The sequence below is a fragment of the Pleurodeles waltl genome, chromosome 8 (genome assembly GCF_031143425.1).
Source record: "Pleurodeles waltl isolate 20211129_DDA chromosome 8, aPleWal1.hap1.20221129, whole genome shotgun sequence".
Lineage (NCBI taxonomy): Eukaryota > Metazoa > Chordata > Amphibia > Caudata > Salamandridae > Pleurodeles > Pleurodeles waltl.
Genome location: NC_090447.1, coordinates 1,216,405,098 through 1,216,431,709, shown reverse-complemented (window position 1 = coordinate 1,216,431,709; position 26,612 = coordinate 1,216,405,098).

The following is a 26,612-nucleotide window of genomic DNA, read 5'->3' as shown; positions in this document are numbered from 1 at the left end:
TTACACTAGAACTAATTTACTCAGCCAAAGAAACCAATTAAAGTGAGACGCTGTTGTAAAATGTAAACAAATGAAAGTTATCTTGTCATGGACTCTGTGCAAAGAGCATGTGCACCCTTTTTTGTGCTTAGGGCACAGTGGCATTACAGAAAGGGCCGCAGATGTTTCTGCATCTTCTTCTGTAATTAGGACACCGCTGGTGCACATGTCGGTCCAGCACTATCATGAGACGACGTTCCCGCATTTTCATGAGGGCATGCTTACATGCAAGTCAGGGAATCATATTGCCTCTGCACAAGTATCGTATTATAGGCTCAGGTGCAGATGCAAACATGCCCTTTCAGTGTGCCCCAAAAAGGTGGCGCACTTTCAGTGCACCTCCTAAAGGCAGGCCTCTGCATGGGAGAAAGGGGGTCCTTTGGACCCCCCAGACATCCTCCTGCAGGCCTCTGCAGTCACTCACTACATCCCTTTGCAAGAGGATCTCTCCCCCATCTTCATAGTGGGGTGGCATGCCACCTTCACTGTGTAACACAGAGAGGCTTTAAAGAAGCTGCTCCGTATTTCACTTGAATGCGGAAGTTTGCAGCTGCCCTTGGGGCACCTTATTCTTTCTAGTGTGGCACACTGTCCCTGTTTGAACCTGGTACACCATTTGAAAGGTGCACCATAGTATAAACAGGCAGGTGAAGTTACTGCATCGGCCTGCAGGGGAATGGCTGTGGGTCCATAGGACTCCCTTTCTCCCCTCCAAAGGGCTGCCTCTTAGGAGGTGCACTGGGAGTGTGCTTCTTTTTTGTGGCACAATTTCAGTGCGCCTCATAGGGGCATGTTTGCCTCCGTACCCACTTCAATAACACAGCACAGCACAGTGGCAAAGTGATACCCTCATTTTCATGCCTCCATGCAAATGAGGGAATGCCCTCATAATGAATCTGGTGTTACATGTGTGCCTTTGCTATCAGTAATACGGAAGGGGATGCACAAACATCTGTGTCCTCTTATGTATTTCCATTCTGCCCCTGGACTTAAATCAATTTTTCTACATTTTAATGAGAAAAATGTGGCAGGTTTGAACTTGCCATCCAGATGCCTGGGTGACCTCCGGTACCGACGTAGTTCTGGCTGGAGGGAGGTAAAGGGGAGATGGAAGCCCACGACCATGAGCACTCGGTGGGGCTATATCAGTGCTGTGGGAAGGCTCATATCTATATGTAGTACCGTGTATGCTGCTCTCGCTGTGTGCTCTCATTTTGTGTGAGCAGAATGGGCATTTGTAGTATATTCTGCACAGAATCCAGGGCAGATCAAGCATTTTCGGAAAATGTCTGACTTCCGCTCTGAAAATGTAGGGTTCTTGGCTTCTAGTCTTGTGCACTTGTCTTTTTCATGCTAATTCTGCCGCCCCCCTACCCTAAAGGTTACATAAGTATCATCATTCCAAATGCTAGGAGGATTATTACCAGTGTATGTCCGAGAAAGAATGAGAAGAGGAATTGCTTTTAAAGAATGTATGCTACAAAATATTAAAAACAAAACTCATTGAGCCTGTGAGAGAAATGATAACAATGTAAGCCAGTGTTTCAGGAGGGCTTATCAGAAGCCTTCATTTCCATATGTTTGTATTTGTTTATGTATGTTGTGTTGTGTGCAGTGTACTGTCGGATGTGCAGTGGTGATGTGATGTGTTGGCAGATAACAAAATATACCTGTAAACATACCTAACAGGAGGCAAAAAATATAAAAAGAAAAACCGAATAACTCATCAGTTCAGCTCGGATTAGAAGAGTATAATAGCTCTAATTAGACGTTCCTTTGCAAATGCTAGTAATTAAAAGGTCAAGCAGGATTAACCCTGGGTTTGCCCTTACTCTTTAACAGACAGAGTTACAGTGCACAGTTTTGTGGGTCCCCTTTACCCACTGTCTGCAAGGCATCACTTAGACAAACTATGTAGAATATTTACAAGGAATGTGCCAATTCCTTGCATCACCCTGTGTCCCCCTAACGACACCATGGTAACGTTGTATTTACCATACAGCGCACTGTGGCATATGTTAGCACAATCTCTAGTCCAGCAAAGCTGAGGGAGGCCCATAGGAAATAGCTTAGCGTCACTTTAACGCCTGCTCTGGGCAGACGTTACAAAATGATGCTAGAATGCCACAGTGAAATCTTGTAAATTTCACTATGCCATTTGTTTAGGTTCCCTGTGAGGGAACACTCCCCCTTGCGTATATTATGCCTGGCACAGGTATAATGTGACGTAAGGGTTTACAAAGTGGTGCAATGCTTGCATTGTGCCACTTTGTAAATAAGGTGCATGGTGATGGCCTGTTTAGCGCCACCCAGCATAAAAAAGAATATGCTACTGCGGTGCTAAGGGGCACAAGAGGCTTGTAAATTTGGCCCTTTGTGTGAGGAACTTTACTCCATGTGAGGCAGGGAAGACTATCCTTGTGCGAGGAAATGTTCTCTGTCTGAAGTGGAAAAGACTTGGAGAATGATATCGATATCACTTTAAGTGTCATCTACTATTGCTATCTGAATAAAGAAAACATCTTGTTGGGGAACAGGAATAGCATACTCAGTGATTGGCATGTAGCAATAGCTGGAAAAAAAAAAAACAATTGCAGGAAAGACTTTAACAACCAGGCATGCCCAGCTGTCTTAAAGAGTGAGCAACTGAAAATAAATTGGAAGTGAGAAGGGCTGGACAGAAAACCCCCTTGATGATAATGTTGTTTGATCAAATTTGCTCTTGGATCTATTCCACGCAATGCCTTAATGTGCCAACAATGTTTTTCTTTTCATTGCAGGAGGTGGGTTCTTCTAGAAACTGTACTTATTTCCTGAGATCCAATGGCCTTGGCATTAGGCCCAGTGAAATTCCCTGAACCAGTAGAATTCATGAAAGAAGTGACATTAACTTGGAAAACACCCTTCTCGCAGTGAGGAGATAGCAGATGACAATCTTCGGACAGCCGAGCTTCACTTATGAGAAAAGGTGGAACAGAGATGTTTGCCAGGTCACTGGCCCATAAATTGCTGAAAATGTATTAGGTTTTGCTCAAATACATGTTTTTATTTAATGTCTATCACATTTACACAAACACCCGCATATTCTCGCTCTCGACCTCCCGCTAATTGGATTGCTTCAGTACACATTTTCTTCCACAGTTTGCTGTCCTGGAGATACACTGAGAAGTGTGAATATATCGACTTCCTTAAATTCTAGTTGGGTACTGGTTGGATGTCTGGATGGTTCAAGGTCCCTGGTAATCGTAGACTTTTACCCTGAGCTGCTCCATCAGAGCAGCACTTCGTCAATGCAAAACTTTCGATTTTAGGTTTTTCCTAAAATTTGTAACTTTCCATAAAATATTCCAAAACTGGAGTTCAAACAGTAAAGATACCTCCTTAACTATTTTGGGGAAAGGGGCGCTTTCCCCAGAAATTTTAGAACTGAAGTTAGAATAGTAAATTTGACTTCCCAGTGTCTATACTGCCTACTGCTGCTCTGGGGGCATAGCTCATTTCAAGAAACACAAACAATATCTCCAAACTCCATTAGCCAGGAATACTGGAGAAGGTGCTAAATCTCAATAGTCCAAATCAAGGTTGTCGGAGTTTTTCAGTAGTGCAAGTGGTCATTTCTAACCTCTAACTACATATTGTTGTGACCTAGGTGCTCCTTGTAGGAGGCTGGCCTGGCTTGTAGTGGGTACCAGAGGTACTTACACCTTGTGCCAGGTCTAGTTATCCCTTATTAGTGTAGAAGAGGTGTTTCTAGCAGGTTAGGCTGATAGAAGGTAGCTATGGCAAAGCAGCTTAGGCTGAACTAGGAGACATGTAAAGCTCCTACTATACCACTGGTGTCATATGCACAATATCATAAGAAAACACAATACACAGAAGTACTAAAAATAAAGGTACTTTATTTTTATGACACTATGCCAAAAGTATCTCAGTGAGTACCCTCAGTATGAGGATAAGTTATATACACAAGATATATGTACACAAACCAAAATTATGCAGGTAATAGCAAGAAAAGTAATGCAAGCATTGTAAAGTTACAGTAGATTGCAATAGGAGCACATAGGTACAGGGGCAACACAAACCATATACTCCAAAAGTGGAATGCGAACCACAAATGGACCCCAAACCCATGTGAGCTTGTAGAGGGTCGCTGGTACTGTAAGAAAACAGTGAGGGTTAGAAAAATAGCCCACCCCAAGACCCTGAAAGGTAGGTGTAAAGTGCACCTACTACCCCCAAAGAGCACAGAAGTTGTGATAGGGGGATTCTGCAGGAAGAACAAACACCAGCAATGCAACAACAGTGGATTTCCGGACTTGAATACCTGTAAGAAAAGGGGACCAAGTCCAATAGTTGCGACAGTGTCGAGAGTGGGCAGGAGACCAGGAAATGCCAGCTGAGGGTGCAAGGAAGCTGCCACCTGTTGGAAGAAGCTTGGAGTTCTGTAAGAAAGAAGAGGACTAGGAACTTCTCCTTTGGAGGATGGATGTCCCACATCGCGATGAAGCTTGTAGATGTATTTCCATGCAGAAAGACTGCAAACAAGCCTTGCTAGCTGCAAGGGTTGCAGTTAGGGTTTTTGGGTGCTGCTGTGGCCCAGGAGAGACCAGGATGTCGCCACTTGGAGGAGGAGACAGAGGGGGTTCCCAGCAAGTCACAGAGCTCTCACAGAAGCAGGCAGCACCCGCAGAAGTACCTGAACAGGCACTTAAAAGAAGAGTGAACCAGAGTCCATGCGAAGTCACAAAAGGGAGTCCCACAATGCCAGAGGACAACTCAGAAGGTTGTGCACTGCAGGTTAGAGTGTCGGAGACCCAGGCTTGGCTGTGCACGAAGGAAATCCTGGAAGAGTGCACAGGAGCCGGAGCAGCTGCAAATCACGCGGTACCCAGCAATGCAGTCTAGCGTGGGGAGGCAAGGACTTACCTCCACCAAACTTGGACTCAAGAGTCACTGGACTGTGGGAGTCACGTAGACAGAGTTGCTGAGTTCCAGGGACCACGCTCATCATGCTGAGAGGGGACCCAGAGGACCAGTGATGCAGTCTTTTGGTGTCTGCGGTTGCAGGGGGAAGATTACTTCGACCCACGGGCGATTTCTTCAGAGCTCCTGGTGTAGAGAGGAGGCAGGCTACCCCCAGAGCATGCACCACCTGGAAACAGTCATTTTTGTCCTCATTCACTTGTCCAGTCTCTCGATGAGGGAGATCAGTTCAAATAACAAACAATCTCCCCCTAGAGACTCTTGTCCAGGCAGGACAACCCGCGTCTCTGATTAGCAGAGCCTCACTGGCCTGCCTTCAAAGCTGCCGTGAACCCGCCTTGACATAATCACAGGACAATACCTCATTCTTGCGATTCCAACAAACTTTTCAGTGGGCCCAAAATTTGTGCTTTTAATTTGATTCTTTATCCCTTACATCCAAAGTTAAATTATATATTAGCGAATCCTTCCACTCTATCGCTGTTGGGGGAAAAGCACTTATCCATTTCTTACATATCTCCCGCCTTGCGAACAGCATCATATAGAAAAGTAGTTTAGCATCATCTTTTGTTTAATTCCTGGAGTCCAATTGAAAACTAAAAATAACTAAGGAGGGGCTTACCTGGTACTCTTGGGGTATAATTCTGTTCACTATCTCACCAACCTCTTTCCAGAACAAACTGAGCTGGGGACACTCCCAAAACATATGGATGTCGCTTTCTCGATCCTTGCTGCACTTTTTGCAGCTAACCGGGGTGCCTTCCATCAATTTAGACAGTTTCCCTGGGGACCAGAAGGCCCTGTGAATGGAGAACAAATGGTTTTGTCTTAGACAGGCAGATTTAACTGTAGCATACAACAAACTAATAGATACTTGCCAAACTCTCTTATCTGTACTCCAGGCAAGCATCCTCCCCAGATTTCTTCAGGCAAGTGAAATTCTCCATCCACCGTTTCCATCAATGTCCAATACCATTTTGCTACTTCTTTCTTTCCCACAGGGTCTTGAAATAATAGTTCTTCAAATTCATTGGAGCCGCCCACCTTTTCCTTGACACTCTTCAGCCAATTCCATATTTGCAAGTATTTAAATTTGGAAAGAAGTCCATCTACCTTTATATTAAGATCCTCAAAGGGGAGTAGCTCCCCGTCAATACAAAACTGTCCCCATTGCACCTGTCTCTTGTCCATTCTGGTGAGCCCGGAGCATCCCAGAGAGGCGCATATTTACTATAAAACGGTAGCTTGGTAGCCCTCCTTAGGTCATACCACATATTAGCAGAGTCTTGGAATATTTTAAACCTCACCTTTTTTAAATATTTTGGATCCCCAAATTTATAAAGGAACCCTGACTGTGTATCATAATTGGATTCCATAATAACTTTAAGGAACTGCCCCAAAGCTGAAATCTTTGACACATCCAATGCCCCCCTCACGTTCTTAATGAAGACCGCCCAGGCATAATATTGAAGATCTGCCAGAGCTAACCCTCCCTTCTCCTTCCTCCGTCTCAATTTCTTCCATGCAATTCGCTCACCTTTGGAGGCCCAAATAAAACTACTAATTCTACCTTGTAATTTACCCAAACATTCTTTCTTATATTTCAATGGGACCACATTGAAAATAAATAATAACTTTGGTAATATCGTCATCTTTACTAGATTAAGCCTCCCATAAATAGTAAGAGGTAGACTAACCCAACTCTTCATTAATTTGCTGACATCTGACATAACTCAAAAAAAATTAACCTCTGCTATTTTGTCTATATCTTGTGTGATCACGATGCCCAGATATTTCAATTGCTTCTTAATTAAAACACTCTCCTCTTGCATATTCCAAGTTATAATTTCAGTATTTTCCTTATTAACCGCATATCCAGCAAGCTCTATAAACCTCAAAAGGTAATCCATCTGGCCCAGGGGCTTTCGCCAACTTCCCTGCCTGTATACACTGCTCCACTTCTCCTTGCCCAATAGGATCATTCAAAACTTTATTATCCTCCTCCTCCAGGGCCACTAAGTCTAAGTTCCTCAACCATTCTTTAAGTTTCTCTGGAGACTCTTCTAAGTCTTCTGTGTACAGCTCCTTAAAGTGATTTCCAAAGATCTCCCGGATCTCATTGTTACTATTAGAAACTAGGCCTGACTCTTTATCCAGAATCTTAACTACATTATTCCTACCTAGATTTGTCCTTATTTTCCAGGCCAACAATTTGCCACAATTCTCACCATACTCAAAGTGGGCAGATCTAATTGCCTCGCACCTTGCCCTAATCCTTTTGTCCAGCACTGCTAGGATTTCATACCTTAACTTTTGATGTAATTTAGCAAGTTTCCCAATTTTTTCCTCTTCTTCAGGAGCTAGATCTATCAGCTCCCGCTCCACTTGTTGTATGCACCCTTCCAGTCGACTGATTTCTTCCTTATACTCTTTCCTTTTAACCCAGGCCGCTCTTATCAGTCTACCTCTCAGGAAAGCCTTAAAAGTATCCCACACCATAGCAAGTGACGATGACCCCACATTAAACTTGAAAAACCCCTCTGCATCTGCTCTTAATCCTGCAACTATACCATTGTCTAATAATAGAGTTCTATCTAATGTCCACCTATCCTGGGCAACTCTACCTTTTAACCGTACGCTCAAACTGACTGCAGAGTGGTCCGATAGGTGACATCCAACATGAGCTATTTCCCCTACGCAGTCTCTTATCCTCCCATCTACCAAAGCATAATCTATTCTTGATTGATGCCTATATTTTTTATTATTGTATGTGTATCCCCGTTTTAATCCCATACTTTCCCTCTATACATCGTGTAAGCCCAACTGCGACATCTTAGTTAGTAGACGGGAGCGCATCTTTTGATTAAATATCGATCTACTACAAGAGGATCTGTCAAGTTGATAACTCAGCATAACATTAAAATCGCCCATCCATATTATTGGATCTGGAAATTGAATCAACTGCCGACATAGATCCTCCAAAGGTGCAGGGTCATCTTTATTAGGCCCATAATTAGCCACCAGAGTAAACGTTGAATCAAACGCTACCAATTTTCCGATAACCCACCTACCAGCCTTATCGACTGGCCCACACTGGAAGGAAATCCTAGGGTGTTTTTTAATTATAATAGCCACCCCTTTACTTCCGCCGGCCTGAGTAGTACTCGAAATCTGCTGCACCCACCTACATGGTCTAAACACCTTAATGCATTCTTCATTAGACAGATGTGTTTCCTGCAAAACCAACACGTTAAATTGTGCATCACATATTGCAGCAATCTTTTTTGCCTCTTTACTACCCGAAGACCATTGATATTCCAGGACAAAAGTCTCAGCTCATTCTCACCCATCGTCCGAACCACGAAAGAGTCTACTGAATGAGGACATATTTTTTTTATTTTTCCCCCATGCTCCCCACCCTGTGATTACCCCCACCTTCCCCCTCCATCCCTGATCTAACCCCCACCTCCATCCCCTCCCCCTACACCCTAGGAGAACCCACCCTATTCCTAATCTAGGCGAACACGCCTCAGGGGGACTCCCCAGACCCGTAAATTTAATTGTGAAAAAGGGAAAAAGAAAAAAAAAACTCACATCCCCCTTACCTTAGTCTCTTTTTTCCAAAGTTTTGATCAGCTCATCTACCTCTTTACAATCTCTAAAATTATACATTTTGTTACCGGCCATTACCTTCAAAGTGGCTGGGATTTTTCATTGGACGGTGGCGCCAAGCCCCTTTAAAACCTCAATTCTTCTCCCCAGTTCCCATTGCTTATTTAAAGTCACACTTGATAAGTCTAACCTGATCTCAAAGTTCGTACCTTCCACAGTTAACAATCTCTTTTTTAGTGCGGCAGACAGAATACGCTCCTTAATCGCATACCTCTGAAAGCAAACCAGGATTTTCCTGGGCTTATCATTATTGGGCAATTTCCGAAACGGGTCCCTGTGCACCCTTTGAATATCTCTCGCGATGGCATCTTCCGTATCTTCAACCTGTACTTCTTGTTTGATCAGACGAACTATGAACCCTTTCAGGTCTCCCCCTTCCATACCTTCTGGTACCTTTAAGAATCTCAGATTATTCCTTCTCTGATTATTCTCTAGAGATTCCAATTTCAACAAAACACTTTCTTCTCCTGCTCTTAAACTCTGTATTTCCACCTTGCTTCTTTCCACGGCCGTCCTTAAATCTCCAACTTCTTCTTCCAGGGCGGCCGTCCTACCTGCCAATTCGTCTATCTTTTCCCCGAGTGTCTCACACAGACCTCTTATCTCCTTCTGGTTAGCATTCGAAGTCTCAAAACCACCCCTGACCTCCAGGGAGAGTGCTATCAGCATTCCTGTTATAGATTGTTCCAAGGGTTCCTCTGCCGACACCCGCTCATGCCCTTCTGTACCCCAGGGAGCAATTCTCAGGTGGACCTCACGTCTCTGATCCACCAGCTGGTGCCCCGAAACCAAACCGAGCTGCTGATTACCCCCTCTAGGCCCTGGTACATCATTTGTGTCAGATTCCTGCAATCCACCATTATGTACACCATTAGTACAATGGAATACCGCTCCTTGCCCTGGGAGGCCAGGGACATCCAACTCGCCCCCATGTGCTTCTTCCAGCGCTCAAAACATATTCGGGCTACACTGAATTTGCCCAATTCGAGTTGCCCTATCTTCCAAAACTTCCAGGTTCACTCCCCTCCATACTTAGGGTACTGGGTAAGACTCTGAAATATGTTTTTAAAGAGGGAATAATTCTGTGCTCTTTATTCAATAAATTCCCTCCTTTTAAACTCGGGAGGACCTTTCCACTCCTTCTGTCCCCTGATGTGACTCTCTTGTTCCGAAAAACATCCCCCAGTATTCAGGTCTTCCCCCTTGGACCCCAAAATCCTCTTGCCGCTCCTAAGAGAGTTTACTATGCCAGGTTTACTTACTCCTGTCGCCCTCCCGCTATATTTCCTGTCTTTTTACTCGCCCCCCCTAGGGCCATGCATGCAGATGTAATTAGATTTTTTAAACTCTATTCCTTCATGCATGACCCTAAGAGGGGCAGTCCTACCATTGGGGGGGGGGGTGCATTACCTTTCCTGCCAGTCTCCTCTACCAGCCAGGGATGTGAAGTTTCTGAAAAATCACCCACCTCTAGGGCAGCACCGCGACTTGTGCTGCCTCTGCCGCCTATTCCCTGGAGGGGGATCCTAATCACTGCCTCCCTGCCACGCTGAAGCTCCCATGCAGCCCGGGACCACAGAGCCGGCGCCGCCTTGCTCAGGCTTCCTCCGTGCCGGACCCCCTCCACCTCGGCCCTTCCGTTGAAACTCCGGTAAGGAGAGAAGGACTGCAGAACCAAGCGCGTTTTCTGCGTGTTATTTTCCTTATTTCCCCTAGCGATAGAATAAGTCAGGGTGGGGCCCTGAGATCCTCCCGCGGCCCGCGCGCTAGCCGGCCGCCTAGTTCTCCTCCTGTGTTCCTTCCAAGAATACCTCCGTCGTCTTGCTACTTTGTTGCAGTTTTGCAGGCGTCCTGAGCAGTCAGCGGTCGATTTTTTGGTAGAAGGTGAAGAGGGAGATGCAGAGGAACTCTGATGAGCTCTTGCATTCGTTATCTGGTGAGATCCCCAAAGCAGAGACCCTAAATAGCCAGAAAAGGAGGTTTGGCTACCTAGGAAGGAGGATTGGCTACCAAGAGAGGTAAGTGCCTATCAGAAGGAGCCTCTGACGTCACCTGCTGGCACTGGCCACTCAGAGCAGTCCAGTGTGCCACAGACACCTCTGTTTTTAAGATGGCAGAGGTCTGGGACACACTGGAGGAGCTCTGGACACCTCCCCTGGGAGGTGCAGGGGAGTGGTCACTCCCCTTTCCTTTGTCCAGTTTCGCATCAGAGCAGGGCTGGGGGATCCCTGAACCGGTGTAGACTGGCTTATGCAGAGATGGGCACCATCTGTGGCCATCAAAGCATTTCCAGAGGCTGGGGGAGGCTACTCCGCCCCAGCCCTTCACACCTATTTCCAAAGGGAGAGGGTGTTACACCCTCTCTAAGAGGAAGTCCTTTGTTCTGCCTTCCTGGGCCAGGGCTGCCTGGACCCCAGGAGAGCAGAAACCTGTCTGAGGGGTTGGCAGCAGCAGCAGCTGCAGTGGAGACCCCGGAAAGTCAGTTTGGCAGTACCCGGGTTCTGTGCTGGAGACCCGGGGGATCATGGAATTGTCCCCCCAATGCCAGACTGGCATTGGTTTGACAATTCCATGATCTTAGACATGTTACATGGCCATGCTCGGAGTTACCATTGTGACGCTGTACATAGGTAGTGACCTATGGACAGTGCACGCGTGTAATGGTGTTCCCACACTCACAAAGTCCGGAGAATTTGCCCTGAACGATGTGGGGGCACCTTGGCTAGTGCCAGGGTGCCCACACACTAAGTAACTTTGCACCCAACTTTCACCAGCTGAAGGTTAGACATATAGGTGACTTATAAGTTACTTAAGTGCAGTGGTAAATGGCTGTGAAATAACGTGGATGTTATTTCACGCAGGCTGCAGTGGCAGGCCTATGTAAGAATTGTCAGAGTTCCCTATGGGCGGCAAAAGAAATGCTGCAGCCCATAGGGATCTCCTGGAACCCCAATACCCTGGGTACCTCAGTACCATATACTAGGGAATTATATGGGTGTACCAGTATGCCAATGTGAATTGGTAAATTTAGTCACTAGCCTGTTAGTGACAAATTTGGAAAGCAGAGAGAGCATAACCACTGAGGTTCTGGTTAGCAGAGCCTCAGTGAGACAGTTAGGCATCACAAAGGGAACACATACATATAGGCCACAAACTTATGAGCACTGGGGTCCTGGCCAGCAGGGTTCCAGTGACACATAACAAACATACTGACAACATAGGGGTTTCACTATGAGCACTGGGCCCTGGCTAGCAGGATCCCAGTGAGACAGTGAAAACACCCTGACATATACTCACAAACAGGCCAAAAGTGGGGGTAACAAGGCTAGAAAGAGGCTACTTTCTCACACTCCTGATCTCTTCAAGAGGTCTCATTCAAACTGTCAACAGTAAGTGGTAAAAGTGTTTAATCTGAGGAGAAGATTAGTTTTTTTGGCAGTGGAAGAGGCAAGCTGTGACCAATTTCTTGAACATTTCGGGGAATTTTCTGATGTGAAAGGGGCATTTTATGACCTGGGGACTTTGAGATAGAAGCATCTATCTTTTCTGGCATGGAAAAGGCCTGATAGGGGCACTAGCAGCTGAATTTTATTACAATGGCAGTTTAATTTTATTGACTTTGCTAAAACATATGCCTGATAAACATCCGGCTTCAGAAGCATATATCACTAGACACCCCGAATCCAAAATATTGGACCTAAAATGCATCTTTTTAATGATGCGTAGCAAAAATACTGCAATTGTGTTAGAATAAACTGTTTTTGAATTAAAGGAGGAAGCAGAAATCATACTTCACCAATTATTTCAATACTATCTACAATCTAGTCTTACTCTCTAGACTTGTGGAAGTGGTGAGGGTGTCCTTAGTAATGAAAGGTTGGTGCACACCTTTTGCTGTCTGTGATTAAATTCTAGTTTAAAGTTAACTGTTGAAAGCAGTGTTAACCAAAGATGTCAAATCAAATTTGCAATCGATTTGTATGTGTTACTAAAACTGAGGACGAATCAAAACAATTTTGACAAACCTTAGTTAAACTTCAGTGGACATAAAACACCATCTGAAGACATTTACTTCTCCATATAGAGTTGTTGTCGTAGGAAGTCAACCAATTTTTGTGGGAGTAAGTTATGGAAGCTGGTTGGAACATGAGTGTTCCAGTGTGAGGTTAGGGAGGAACAATTGAGATTGAAAAGGTGGTTAATATCCACAAAGTAAGCCTTTGCGTTTAGTCAAAGCTTTCTAATGGTTTTCACAAACCGTTTCACTTCATGTCAGTGACACAAAAGGTAAGTCTACCAATTTGTTATGAAAAACATCCTCTTATATTATGTAGGGCTGAGCTTTTCAGCCAGCCAAGAAGTACACATTTAGGCACTAATTTAGATTTTGGTTGAGGGATGGCTCCTTCACAACGGATATCCATCTGCCAAAATCTAAATCCCATTGTTTCCTATGGGATTTAGATTTCGGCGGACAGGATATCCGTCACCATTTTGACAGAGTAATACCTCCCCATAAATCTAAATCAGGCTCTTAGATTTAATGAACTTCAATGAAAACTATTTGAATGTTTGTTGCCCATTAGCTGTGGATTTTCGGCTGGTAAATAAATATCAAGGAAATGCTATGTTTATGTATGGAACTGCATGATCTTTTTCACCTTTCCTTCCATAATAACAAAAAGTTGGGAATCTATGCAAATCTATGCTAAATTTTAGAGAAAACCTTTAAATGTATTTTATGATATAGTCACCTGTGCAGTGATATACTAATGTAAAAGTGTTTTTAAAATAAGAATGGAATGCTTAATTCAGATAAGTTTAAGTTAGCCCACAGTTATGGTGACAAGGCCACAGGCAGCTTGCATTGACATTAGAAAGAATTGTGCACTTTTATTTTACATGAGTGATCTTTTCCACATGCATGTGTCTGTGTGCTTTCACAAAAGGCACACGGACACATCCATGCTCTCTTCACTGTTCCTGTGAAAAAAATAAAACTGTATTGATTTGCATCCTCACAAGGAAACTGTGCTTGGTATGTTTCTATATGTTATAATATTCCAAGCCTATGCCTAAATGTGAGAACCATTAATGCTCCGGACATATTATTGTTTAAGATACCTAAATGCACTAACTTTTGCTTAATTTCTTATGCGTGTAAAATATTTTAATAAGCAGTAAAGTAGGTGTTTACTAGCTGTAACTTGTTTGATGTAACTTGTGTATTTGAACAGTCATTGGTTAATTAACATCAATCTTTGTCAATCCAGTCCCATTATGTCATTTCACACAATGTTGAGTGTGAGGCAATTCTGCCTAAAACCATATAAAATGCATTGTTTTTGGGAGATGTGCCAAACTTTTCCTAGCTTTCTAATTGTCTAGACTCTCCACTAGTCTTTCTTTTGATTTACTTACAGCTATTGGCACTTGCTTACAGAGCACAATCTATGACCGTCTGTGTATTGATTTATACCTAGACTGTCTTTGCCTTTCGAGCTGAGCTCACTCAATGTTAGTCTGTTTATTTACTTTATATTTGGTTCTAGCTGTTGACTTGCTTCAAAGACTCACATTGTGTTATTCCTCTCACAGATTATGATTTTGACTATTTTAATTTGAGCCTATTCATGCTTGATCTGACTAATACAGTTTTGCCTTCTATAATGAACTTAATTTTGAATAAAAATGTATGGTTTTGATTTAAATTATTGTCTTGTGAAAGATTCATTAATTGGCACTATGACCTAGATTTAAGAAGACAGGCTACGTCTGACAAAGAATTCAGGCAGTCTGGAACCTGTTCATCAACTCTCTAATTTTGATTTAGAGTATCAACACTTATATGGACACATGGAAGAACATTTGTCACTGGCACAAGAAATATATTAAACCCTTCTTTTTCATGTTAAAGACCTGTGTGGAGTGTAAAACATTTATAGGCTTTTTTGAACATCAGTATGGAACCACAGTAGACCTAGAAGTGGCCTAGGCAAATGGGTACATACAAGAGCAGAAATAATGTTGTGTTGCTTAGTTTTAAGTTCTGTTGTTTACTACAAATCATGTCAAGCTAAACCTGTCCATCAATCTCTTTTTAGCCTCATCCACCCAATTTGAATGAATTAAATATCTCAACTGAATAAGGTGCTGATGAGCTAATCTTGTATGTGGATTAATCAAATAACAAGTTACAGAGCTCTCACCTTTTCAGAAAGGTGTTGAGAACTATTTTGCATATTGATTGACCTCAGGTCTATCCCAGAAGTTCCCAGAACCCGAAGGGCACTTTAAAGCACGTCAGCATTGCCATTAGCCCAGAGCTGCTCAAAGAACCTCATTCTGGTAGCTCCTTTCAGTTCCACAGCACCATTCCCACATGCCCCAGATCTATGGATGAGAGTGGTGGCTGCACCACAGTCTTTTCAAAATACAGGAAGAGAAGTCAGTTACATGCTATGCAGCAGGCACTGGCAGGGCAAAGCCGGGCCGCTACTGTCATGGCCAGAGACTGGTAGCAAGCCTAATGAGTCAGACCCACCTAGCAGTAACCAGACAAAACCTGAAAAAGCTCGTCAACTGAGTAAGACAGAAGCTTGGAGGGTGTAAGCAGAAAGAGAATGCCTTCCTCACTTCCCCACCTTGAGTCCACTAAATCCTCTACATTAATCTATGGAGGCTTTTAGCTGGCTTTAGGGAGGGTTTCGGTATCTGCAGTAGCAAAACTGCTGGGCCAAACACAGAACTCTGGGATCCTTAACGCATGTCATGCAGTCTCATTGCTGATTGTGCGTGAGAACCAGCTTTATCTGTGTGACTGATGTTTTTTTAATCAATTTCTATTATTCTCTCATGCAGTACATTAAGGCATAAATGCTTGAGGTCTTGGATATTGAGGCCCATATTAATACGTTTTTAGCGCCGCATTTGTGCCGCTTTTTGATGCAAAAAAGTGGCACAAACGTACAAAATACAATTGTATTTTGAAAGTTTGTGCCGCTTTTGTGTCAAAAAGCGTCACAAATGCGGCGCTAAAAAGTATAAATATGGGCCTAAGTGTCATTTGCAATTTTAATGCATGCTTATCAAGTACTTTGTTTCTCATTCTGACATACTCAATATCGCTAGATAGCATATGAGATATAAGGGGCAAAACATGCTTCAAAAGGAGAACTTAAAAGCTTAAGACGAACACTTAAGTTCCAAAGCCATGTGGGAGCTGTATGGATGGTCTGAGTGTTTTATCACTAATGGTACACTATTGTCGTGCATCTCCATTTAAAGGACACCCTTCGGACTGACACCCCGTGTCTTCCTGCAGTGCTGCTCACTACAGAACAGCTGTGTCACTCATTATGTGTTGGCTGATAAATTTTGATTTTTGTGGTAACTCATTTTACCACACATATCGGAATTATGAGTTTTCGGTCAAATATTGGCAGATCAAACCAGGGGATATTTATTTATTTGTTTGGAATATATTGAGTACACTTACATCGTCGGGTCTCTTGATTTATGTCTACAAAATATGACTCACCAAAAGGAAGTTAGAGGCTGAAAATAAGTGTTTTAAGTTTTTTACCTAAACATGATAGGACAGTCATCACTCGCAGATCCTGAGGATGCTGATTTCATTGACAAGCTGCCAAATAGGAGAAGGACTTCCCACCCAAGAAAGTTTCGCTGATGCGCAAAACATCCAGAAGGCTGGAATTGGAAGAAAGAAATAGATGAGTTTGTAAGAGGGCCAAGAAACTGAGGGCCTCATTTACAAGGCCTTTGTGCCACTGTTACATCATTTTTTTTATGCAGTGGTGGCACTAAGCAGTGCTTTACAGTGGTCCAGGTTTACAAACTGATGCATTGGGTCCAATGCGTCCATTTGTAAACTCTTGTGTCACAATATACATGCTCCAGGTATAATGTATGGAAGGTAGGTGTTCCCAGGCAAAAAGCCACACAGAATTGATGCAGTGAAATTTACAACATTTCACTTCACCATTCTGCGACTTCACTGTGTCAAGGTTTTACCACCTGCTCAGAGCAGGATTCAAACTGACACAGAGGTTTTGTCTATGAGAATCTTGCTCACATTGCTGGAATAGCATCTTTTTTTACACTAGTCCAGCAGTGCGTCAGTTTAGCACCACAGATGCGTCAGAATTTCTGATACATCTGTGAAAACGTGCACCATAGAGCTCGGTATAGTAATTACAGCGCATCCATGGCATTGCTAGGGAACCATTGGGCAGCGCAAGAAATCTGACTCATCGGACCGATGCGTCTATTTCTTGTAATTGAAGACCCTAATGCTATGAGATGGCGGCTTCATTGCCCAGAACCAGCACCTTGATCTTGTACAGGGTGACCATGTGCACACTAAGAAGCATCCATCACTTGATATTGCTGACACATTGAGGTAAAGAAACAAGAGATTGCTTAGCTTTAATACCTGAATGATAAGCTAAGACTCATCGGCATAGAAATATTGTGAACCCCTGGAGCTCCCAATAATAAGATCTGAAATAGATATTAAAGATATTATAGAGCAGTGGGAAAACTGTGGAACTCTGTTGTTCACTGTAGTTAATGTTGAGTTCCACTTCCCCAGAAAACTATCTGAGAGCTCTCCAAAAGAAATGGTCTAAACAATTCCAGAGCTATCTAATTTATACAACATTCAGCCAAACTAAGAAAGTTATGGCCCACTCTGCCCACTCTGTTGAAGGCTGCTCAGAGGTCCAGCGCAATTAAAATGCTTGCCCAGCGACCCTTAATAGGTCATCTTATAATGCAAGCAGAGCTGACTCTGTATTATGGCAGGCCCTGAAGACAACTTCATCATCTAGAAGGTGGTTTTATTCCAAATATTTATTGGAAACAAACCAAATAGGAAAAAATGCTCAGTAAATACTGGAAGATGCTAATTTTGGTGTCACAAGCATCAAAATCCATCCGCTTGTTATTCCTTAAAAAACAGGAAAGATGATAATTATTGCACTCAATAAATACCAAACACATCTGTGCCTCTATTGATCAGATCTGATAATTATCCAATACGATAATGGCCAACTTGTAATGTGGACCAAGACATCTGCGTGGGCTTTCAACGCTCACAAGTCATGCAAAAGCAGTAGATTTCACTTCTAGTAATGACACTCCAATTTGAATTACAGCATTGCTTGGCGCAACGTTGGTTTCTTTCTACTCACTGTTACAATATCCATTATACTTGTCTTCTCTGTTACTTGTTTTGTCCAAGGTACTGACATACTGAGATCCCTCTGATAATAACATATAACTTCAGACCTTTAACCTAATGGAAGTCTGCGTTACAGACAAAAGTAGGTGTCAGCCGCCTAACTCACTGTTTTTTTGTAACAGAAATACATGGATTGTTATAAATATATATGCAATTTAAAAACAGTTGGATTGAATAACCAAAACCGTTTAAGGACATTTATCTAATTCCTTCGATTGAACAAAGTGTGCTTTGCCATTCAGCCGCAAAATCACTTGTCTCCCTGTTTCATTTTCTTTGGGTAGATTAGAGGAGTCTTAGAATTCAGGGGACAGCAGGCATGGAATCGTGAGAGTTTACCACTGCTTGACGCATTATGTGTACTTTGATTAAATATCCCCTGAGGCATTAGGTGGATGAGCATAAGGGATCTATCACGACTGCTCTGGTGATAGCTGCAGAATCTTATTAAATTGTCAGTCCTGAAAAGTGCCATTTCTGCTGAGCTAGTTTGATTTACCTCTCGATCCATTTTTAATATTGCAAAGACTGCGAGTAGTTTATTTCTTCATTTACCTGAACAGGCAAAACACTTGTTGCTGGGCTACTCTAACAGCCGTTGAAAAAATTCCACTTTAAGGCTAACTATAAACTTTCCTCGGCAGAGCTGTAACAGCTGATTCATAGACTCTTGGGCATGCAGGCGCAGTGGCGTAACAAAGTCCTCCGCAACCCACACGGTGCGAGGGGGTTTGGGTGGGGGGGGCGAGCTCCAGGGCCCCCGTCAGCAAGGTACCCTGGCCGAGAGCTCCTGTGTGAATCTGAAGTGGAGACCCTCCTTGTACTATGCAAGGGTGCCTCCTCGAGTTTCGTTACGCCTCTGCACAGGCGTTACTGGGCCTCAGTTTAGGGATCGTCAGGATTGAATCTATGTGCCACTGATGTCAAGGGGCATGGCTTACTTATGGACACTGATGACTGAGAAGGAAGTGCCCCCTTTAGAATCTGACTCTTCTGGGAAGAGCGGTGAGAACTCCAAGACTTCCTCAGAGAGGTAGTGTGTGATTACTATCCACATAATAGCCCTCAGTGTAGGAAGGTCCAGTAGGTGCTTTGATTTATAAGAAGAGAAAGTACTTTATTACACTAATTACGCAATATTGCACAGGAATGTGGTCACAAAAACACTGAGTACACTAATACTATTCTATAGGTAAAACAATGCTAAGCCAATAAGGGCCACGTGCTAAAGTTTGAACTTGCAAGTTCCTAATTGCGATTTCAGCAGTGGCGGCCGGCAGGTTTAGGAGGGAAGGGGGCGGGTGGGAAGCACACACACACACTCATTCTTTCACATACACGCACGCACATCCATTAACAACACTCATAACATTCAAACCAGCACGCATGCCCAAAACATTCATTTTAAAAGATCACACACACACATTCGTTCTTTCACACACACACATGCACGCACATCTATTAACAACACTCATAACATTCAAACATGCATGCATGCACCAAACATTCTTTTTAAAAGATCACACACACTCACACACACACACCCTTACCTTCAGCCTCGGAGGTCCCAGGAGGTTTTGGACTGCTGCCTAAGGTCAGCCAATGAGGGAAGGCAGCAGTCCCAGCCTCGTCACCGAGTGGGATGGGGTTAGTGTGACTGCTGACCCCACCCCACTCTGTGACGAGGTGTCACTGATTGACACTTACCTTGGGCGCTTCAGGGCTTAAACCTGAAGCGCCCAGGTCAAAGTCAATGGGTGACACTTTCCTCATCACCCAAGGGAGGGCCTTGAGGCACCTTTGCTGAGCCAAGGAGGTCACAGCCATAGGAGCTATGACCTCCTCAGCTCAGCAAATTTCAGCTTAGACAGCCAGGAGTCTGTGCAAATCGTGCATGTCTGCTCCTGTCTGCCTGACCTCAACATGAAGAGCGTCTGTCAGGCTGACCTTTGTTCAGCCGGACAGACACTCTTCATGAGGTGCAAAAGGTGGGGGGGGTGGCCCCTCAGCCCTAAAGGACGGGCTGTGCCTGGATTTCAGGCGAATGGTGATTAGGAAATCACAATTTCAAATGTATGAAACTCTTTTGAGTTTCTTTTGCGATTCCCAGTCGGTTGCAAAAGGACCTACCTCATGAATAGTAATGAGGTAGGTCGCAAGCAGTCTTCAAAGAGATGGTGGCCTGCTGAGTTCAGCAGACCACCATGTCTGTGATTGCTTTTAAAGTAAGCAATTTTTATTTTTAAAGCAGCTTGTTTTCCATAGGACCACTGCCTGCTCTTAAAAAATATTTTTCCCACCATTCTCATAGGCGAAAGGGTCCCTTAGGGATACCTTCCCTTTTGCGAATGGGTTACCACCAACTTTCTATTGGCAGTAAAATGTGAATGCCTTGTGACCGCATTCCAGTGGCAAAACATGCGTACATACCTTTCCTATTCAGTATTAGAAAGGGATGCCCTCAACATGCCCCTTCCTAATACTGAATGGCAAAACCTAAATTGTGATTTGTTAATAAGTTACCAAATCGCAATTTGGCCTTTGAACATCCCAAAAAGCATTTTTCTTGTTGCTAACCGGCTGATTCTGAGAACTGGCTTATTTGCACCTAGAAAAATGCTTTGTACATGTGGCCCTAAGTGTTAAGACAAGTGCAGGGTGACATTGGGAAGTAAACAGCTTCTTTCTTCTGGTGTCCACATAGTGCATGGACTAGTATCGGTGCAGTTCAGCTGAGTAAGTGCGACAACCATGAACAGCAGTTCGTCATGTCATTTTGGTGTCACCCTATTCTCAAGCTCACCTCGGTTCATTTGGCTATGACCACAGGATACAGTCACACTTCTCATCACAGTGCGCATCCGACTGCAAATACATACACAATAGAGTTGGCTCAGTGAGCAACCATATGTACATGTCGCACCACTCTAATCTCTATTAGGCCAATAAAGAGGTAGATACATCTTGAGGCTCTTTGCACGTAAGCATAGATAGACGTGACAGCAGCAGCATGGAGCTTACCACTGCTCTGTGTAGTGCCTACCAAATTCTTGGCGTGAGGTGGCAGTATTTTCACTGAGCCAATCTGCTCTTTTAGACAGCTTCACCGCCATATAGCTGCACATAGACTTCTTCTTGTGGGCAGATTCCTCCTGCTCCCATCACTCAGCAGGTCCAAGAGGCACCTTTACAAAGACATCACCATGTAGCTTCTTACAGTAGATAGTTGCTGACTTCTTCTGGTGGTGTTCCTTCACCTCTGAGAGGCTGGCTATCAATCATACCAGATCGTGATCTATGAGCCTTTTCCAACACCCTGCTAGTCTTCTTCTAACCCCTATCTTAGGCAGCCTGCTTACAAAGTTAATCCAAGATGGGTTTCACTGACTAACAGTAAAATAGTTCACATAGTCCACTGTCACATACTACTATTTGTGCATTCTACATGTATTCAGTATCCTGACATACTGCTTGATGATCCCGGATTAATTAATATTAGGGACTCTAATTGCAGGAAAGTGAAAGTTCTCAGTGTATGTCATCAGCCAACAAACATTAACTCTAAGGAGAGGCTTGAGATAGTAATTTATTTTAAAGAATCATTCAATAGCCAAAGTAATCAGTACAGAAAGCAGACTTTGGTTGATTAAGGGGATTAGCGATATCAGCTCATACCTATCAGATAGCTGACCCCTTCTATGTCTTTCAATCAAACTGACATTAAGTTCGCTCTCTAGGAATTCATACCAAACACCTGGCTTACCCCCAAGGAGCAATACTTAGTAAAATCTTTTCAGACAATAGAAGCACACAACTTCATAGCAAGGCATTACTTAGATGTGATGTACTAATATATTACTTTTGCATAGCAAAGAGTCAAATTATTAGTTCACAACCATTAAGGACAGCCAAACGAGTATGACTGGTCAAATGAATTCATGATCTAACTACGGAGGGGAAATAAAGATCAAATGAAACATTGCACAATGAGCTTTTTCAGCACAGTCATAAAAACACAACATATCCTTGTAAACATTATTTTCATTATACTGAAAGGAAGCTTGAAAATTGTGGTTTATCAAGTTAAACATACAGACACAATGATTGCATCTTTATTAAAATGATTTTCTGAAAGAGAACAAACGTGCTTAGCTCCTGCATAGCAAAATAAACGTGCACTTCTTTCTGAGGTGCTGCAAGCATTCTGTTAACATGGTCTAATGCGGCCTAGTCATGCCAACCAAAGCACCCTAATATGATCTACTATTTTATTTATAAAGCTACACTTCAACGCTGGATATAGCAAACAACATAAGATTAAGGCAGACCTTGAGAGCGATGAGGTATGAGGCCACTTGTCTAGTGTAGAGAACAGGGAAAAGCCTTTTCAGCGACTACTATTTAACGCATGTGCTGCCACCACATTAAAGCTCATGTCTGATGACAAGGAGACAGTACCTCATAATAGGAAAGGAAAGGGGAAAGCATAGTGTGAGCCTCCAGACCTGTTCTGGGTGTCATATTTCACTTATGCAAAGCGGTCCTCGGCATGCAAACATAATGGTCAGGTACACTGAGGCCAGAAAACCAAAAACACAGTAAAGACTTGCATAAGGGCACCTTGAGACAGGTGGTGCATATTCGGGAAACCTGGCAGGTAGCATTCCCTTCTCAACATGGGCTGATACATGCCATCCTAGAGAAAGTGCACCGGTTTCTTTTGCTGACATTGGTTCATAAATCGTTGGTGCATCCGCACAGTACTTGAAGCAAAGACTGCGACTTGGCGAACTAGAGAAAATTCTGTGGTCAAGTAATAATAGCTGATTGAAGATGCAACCCCTTCAGAAAAACGAGAGCAGGGCATTGCTACTTCCCAGTACAGACATTTCCATGTGGAAAGAGCTAACAGAAGAGATTAGACTCAATGAGCAGTTGCTTTCTTTAAAAAGATATGAAAACATATTTGTTAACTAAAGTCAATCTCTATCATCCTTGTTGACATAGTTATTGTTGGCCCATGCACATTAGAGCAACAGAAATACATAATGATATGTTTGGTGACTATGTTGTGTGTGTAAGACATGTGGTTATGTACTAATGGAGGGCCAGAACAGCTGTTGTCTGTTCGTAACACAGGTATAACCAGCTGAAGGCAACTGATAGAAAGTTATTTAAGTGAGTGAAATCTGCTTTGAAAGAAACCCTAGGATTGACAATATCAATTGGTGGTACTTTGCCAATGCTTTTATATTCGGGTACTGAGATTGCCAATGTTTGTAGACTACAGGAGCAACCATTGGCAAAGAGAGTCGTCTTGGCTTGTTACGTTTAATGCTTCTTAGATGGTAAGCATATTGCTAGTTGATGTAAGAATAAGGTTAACTTGGAGCAGTATAACAAGACATGTTTAAAATAATAATGTTAGACCCGATGGCCATTATGTTACATCCAGAAGTGATGTGGAGGCCATTAACCACACTTGACAATTCTTGCAGAATTATGTCACAGGCATTGGTAAAGCCAAGAGCTGCAGCCTGCCATCACGGAATGTGGTTTTGTGTACTTCCAACATGGCCCCACATTGTGTATAAAAACGCTTATGGTAGCTTTTTGGTTGAGGAAGAGAGAATTAATCGAGATACAGTGTGTGTTGCCAGAGCAGCTCGAATGCAGTCCGTGGTGGAAATACTGAGGTTGACTGGGCTGGTAGGGTTGGGGAAAGAAAGGGAAAATGAGAGTGAGAGAGAGATAGAGTAAGAAAAAGAGAGAGAGAGATGAAAGAGTAGAACATGCAACCCCATTGAGTGTGAAAGCTGAAATACCAGAGAAATAAGCAAAGAAATAGTTATCTGATGTCATCAGTGGAAGGGTACAATTAATAAATGTAAAAAAGGGTTGAAACCTAAAAGCTTTTCGAGCAGACCAGATAGAAGAATAGAAAGACATGCCATTGAATTAGGAGTAAGTAATAGAAATAGACAAGAAGGTCATCATAAGCAGGCATCGGACTCAAAGCCTGTATATGTTGACTTTCTGGTTACTAACATACTGCAATAAACTACTAAAACTGTTTGTAGCAATATCACAAAAAGGCAAATGCAAGACTAGCAGAAGAAGCTGCATACCTAAACTGTGCTCAGTTTTGGAAAGCCTGGGGGTATCTTCATGTCAAGTTCAAGGATGACTTCCATTCAGTTAATGTGAAGCAAAGGCCCACGTTTGATCTAATGAGTCATTGGGATGGGTTTATTTTTACAGTTAAGCACAAAGAGCCCAAGCGGGAGTGAGGCTAGCAGCCTTGTGAATCCATGCAGTGGTTTAAATACAGGCCTGGGGCTCAATACCTTACCAGCAGCATAATAGGGCTTATTTGCAAAAGTGAAGATTAGATCCTCAGTCGCTATACAAATTTAATTTAATCACTGATACTTGTTGCTAATCATATCCTAGCTATATTGGAAATACGAATTGACCTGTCAGATAAATCTATGTTTTCAGGTGAGATAATATAATAATGTCATGAACCAAGTTTAGGATATGCATCAAACAGTGCAGAAATATACAAAACATCAAAATCATTGCCTCTGTACCTGTTTTCAACTCAATAAATAAGCAGCGACTATCACACAACTGATGGTATGTGGTATTGATGACTCCCTTCTATCCATATCAATGGAGCTGTACTCCAGTGCATTGACGCAAGCTATGTATGGTATGTTATGCAGATAATGGCACTCGCATGAAGAGAATAAAACAGAGTATGGACTTCGCCAAGACTTTGTGCTAGCCTCCAAATGTTACGCTTTACCTAACAGCCCTGCCACTACTTTTGAAGCTTAGCGTCCCAAAACTGCTGTACCCAGTCTTATTAAGGGGATAATTTGGTGGGGCGTGGCTTGATGCCGTTTAGGGATGGCCATCTTCTGCTGAGCTCGGTGACTACGGGATTCGGGAGAGCCGGCAGCTTCTTTCAGACATTTTTTGTGTTCCTGCAGATAGGAGTGCTCGAGGGAACATGCCTGGAATGGAACACTCCCCTTGAAAGGACTACTGAGGTACTTTTACATCCTCTCGGATGATTTTTATGGCGGTTGTGTGTGAATTTTCATTGCGGCCGCCGTTTTTTTTTTTCCTTTACCTCACATTTCTCCTTTTGGAATATGTTTCTATGCCTGAAGGACTCTTTTTTTTGCACTTTTTTACCTACAGATGTAGGATTTTTTGCTTTCTGCTCGTAGTGTCTTACCTTTTGGAGCAATTATGCCCAGATTTGCCTTATTTTCTCATACTACTCTCTTACCTTAGGTAAACCTTCACTTTATAAGGTATATACTTTATGACATTTTGGGCAGAATTATAAAATTTTTGCTTATTGGCAGATCCAGGAACTTTCAGTTGACTAACAACAAAGTACAGTGTAATAAGAATCCTGATAATATTCCCTTATCAAACTCCTTTGCTCCTTTGTCAACTATGGAGACTACAGGAGCTACTTCTCTCAATGTTACACCTTCAACACCTATTTCTCATCATGCTCTTGCGAATAAAGTTTTGTCTAAGCTTCCGGTAACGGTCTCAACATCCACAAATAAAAGAGCTAAAAAGGATCCTCCATCCCCTATTAAGGTGGCAGATACTTTATCTATGGAATTACTTCTTGTGGAAATAAGAGCGCTCAAACCTTATATGGAGGCTACCAATAACAAATTACAAATATTGGATGACATATGGTCTCTTGTTGAGGACAGAGTCTCTTGTGTGCAACGAAGAGTGGAAGTGCTAGAGGATACAGTTACATCGATACAATCTTTACAATCTGAAGTTGCTATGCTGAAAAAGCATGCAGAGGATATAGAAAATCGGAATCGCAGGAATAATTTACGCATTTATGGTCTTCCTGAAGGAATTTAAGGCTCAGACCCTTTATCTTTCTTTCAGGCATTTTTGCCCAAGATTCTGGACTTGCCTATTTCTGCTGTTATGAATATACAATGAGCACATAGGCTTGGTCACCCTTCACATTTGGCTTCGATGTCAAGAGAAATAATACTGTATTTTTTGAAGTATACAGACTTGCTGAAGGTTCTCAGAGCAGCAATAGCTAAGGGTCGGATCACATGGTCAGGGTCCAATCTCTTTTTTGCTGAAGATTATGCCTAGTCGACGGCAGATAAATGGAAGAAATGTCTAGATATGCGTCCGGCACTGAAGTCACTTAATGCCCGATATGGTTGTTTTCATTTGTGCTTGTTTAAGGTGACACACAACAATAAGGCTATAACATATGAGGACCCAGTATTACTTAAACGGTTTATTGACTCTTGCAGAGGTGAAACAATGGACACTTCCAAATTATCAGAGAATTGATTATTACATTATTTGTTTTTTCTTTTTTTCCCTTTTATTTTGCACATTTTTAAGGGATGTGCCCTTTGTTGGTCCAATGTAATCTTAACAGTGTTCGATTATTTAGGAGATTTAATTGTTTCCTCTGTTTTCTCTCTTTTTAGATCTTTTATACATTCAGTGTCCCAGTCTTATGTGGTTGCAACCTGTGTGGTCAGATCTCCATTCCCTTCTGTGCCTGTGGTTATGGAGTGAGGGTTACGTCATCCTCCCTTTCTGGTTTCACCACCCTCACGTTGTTTTT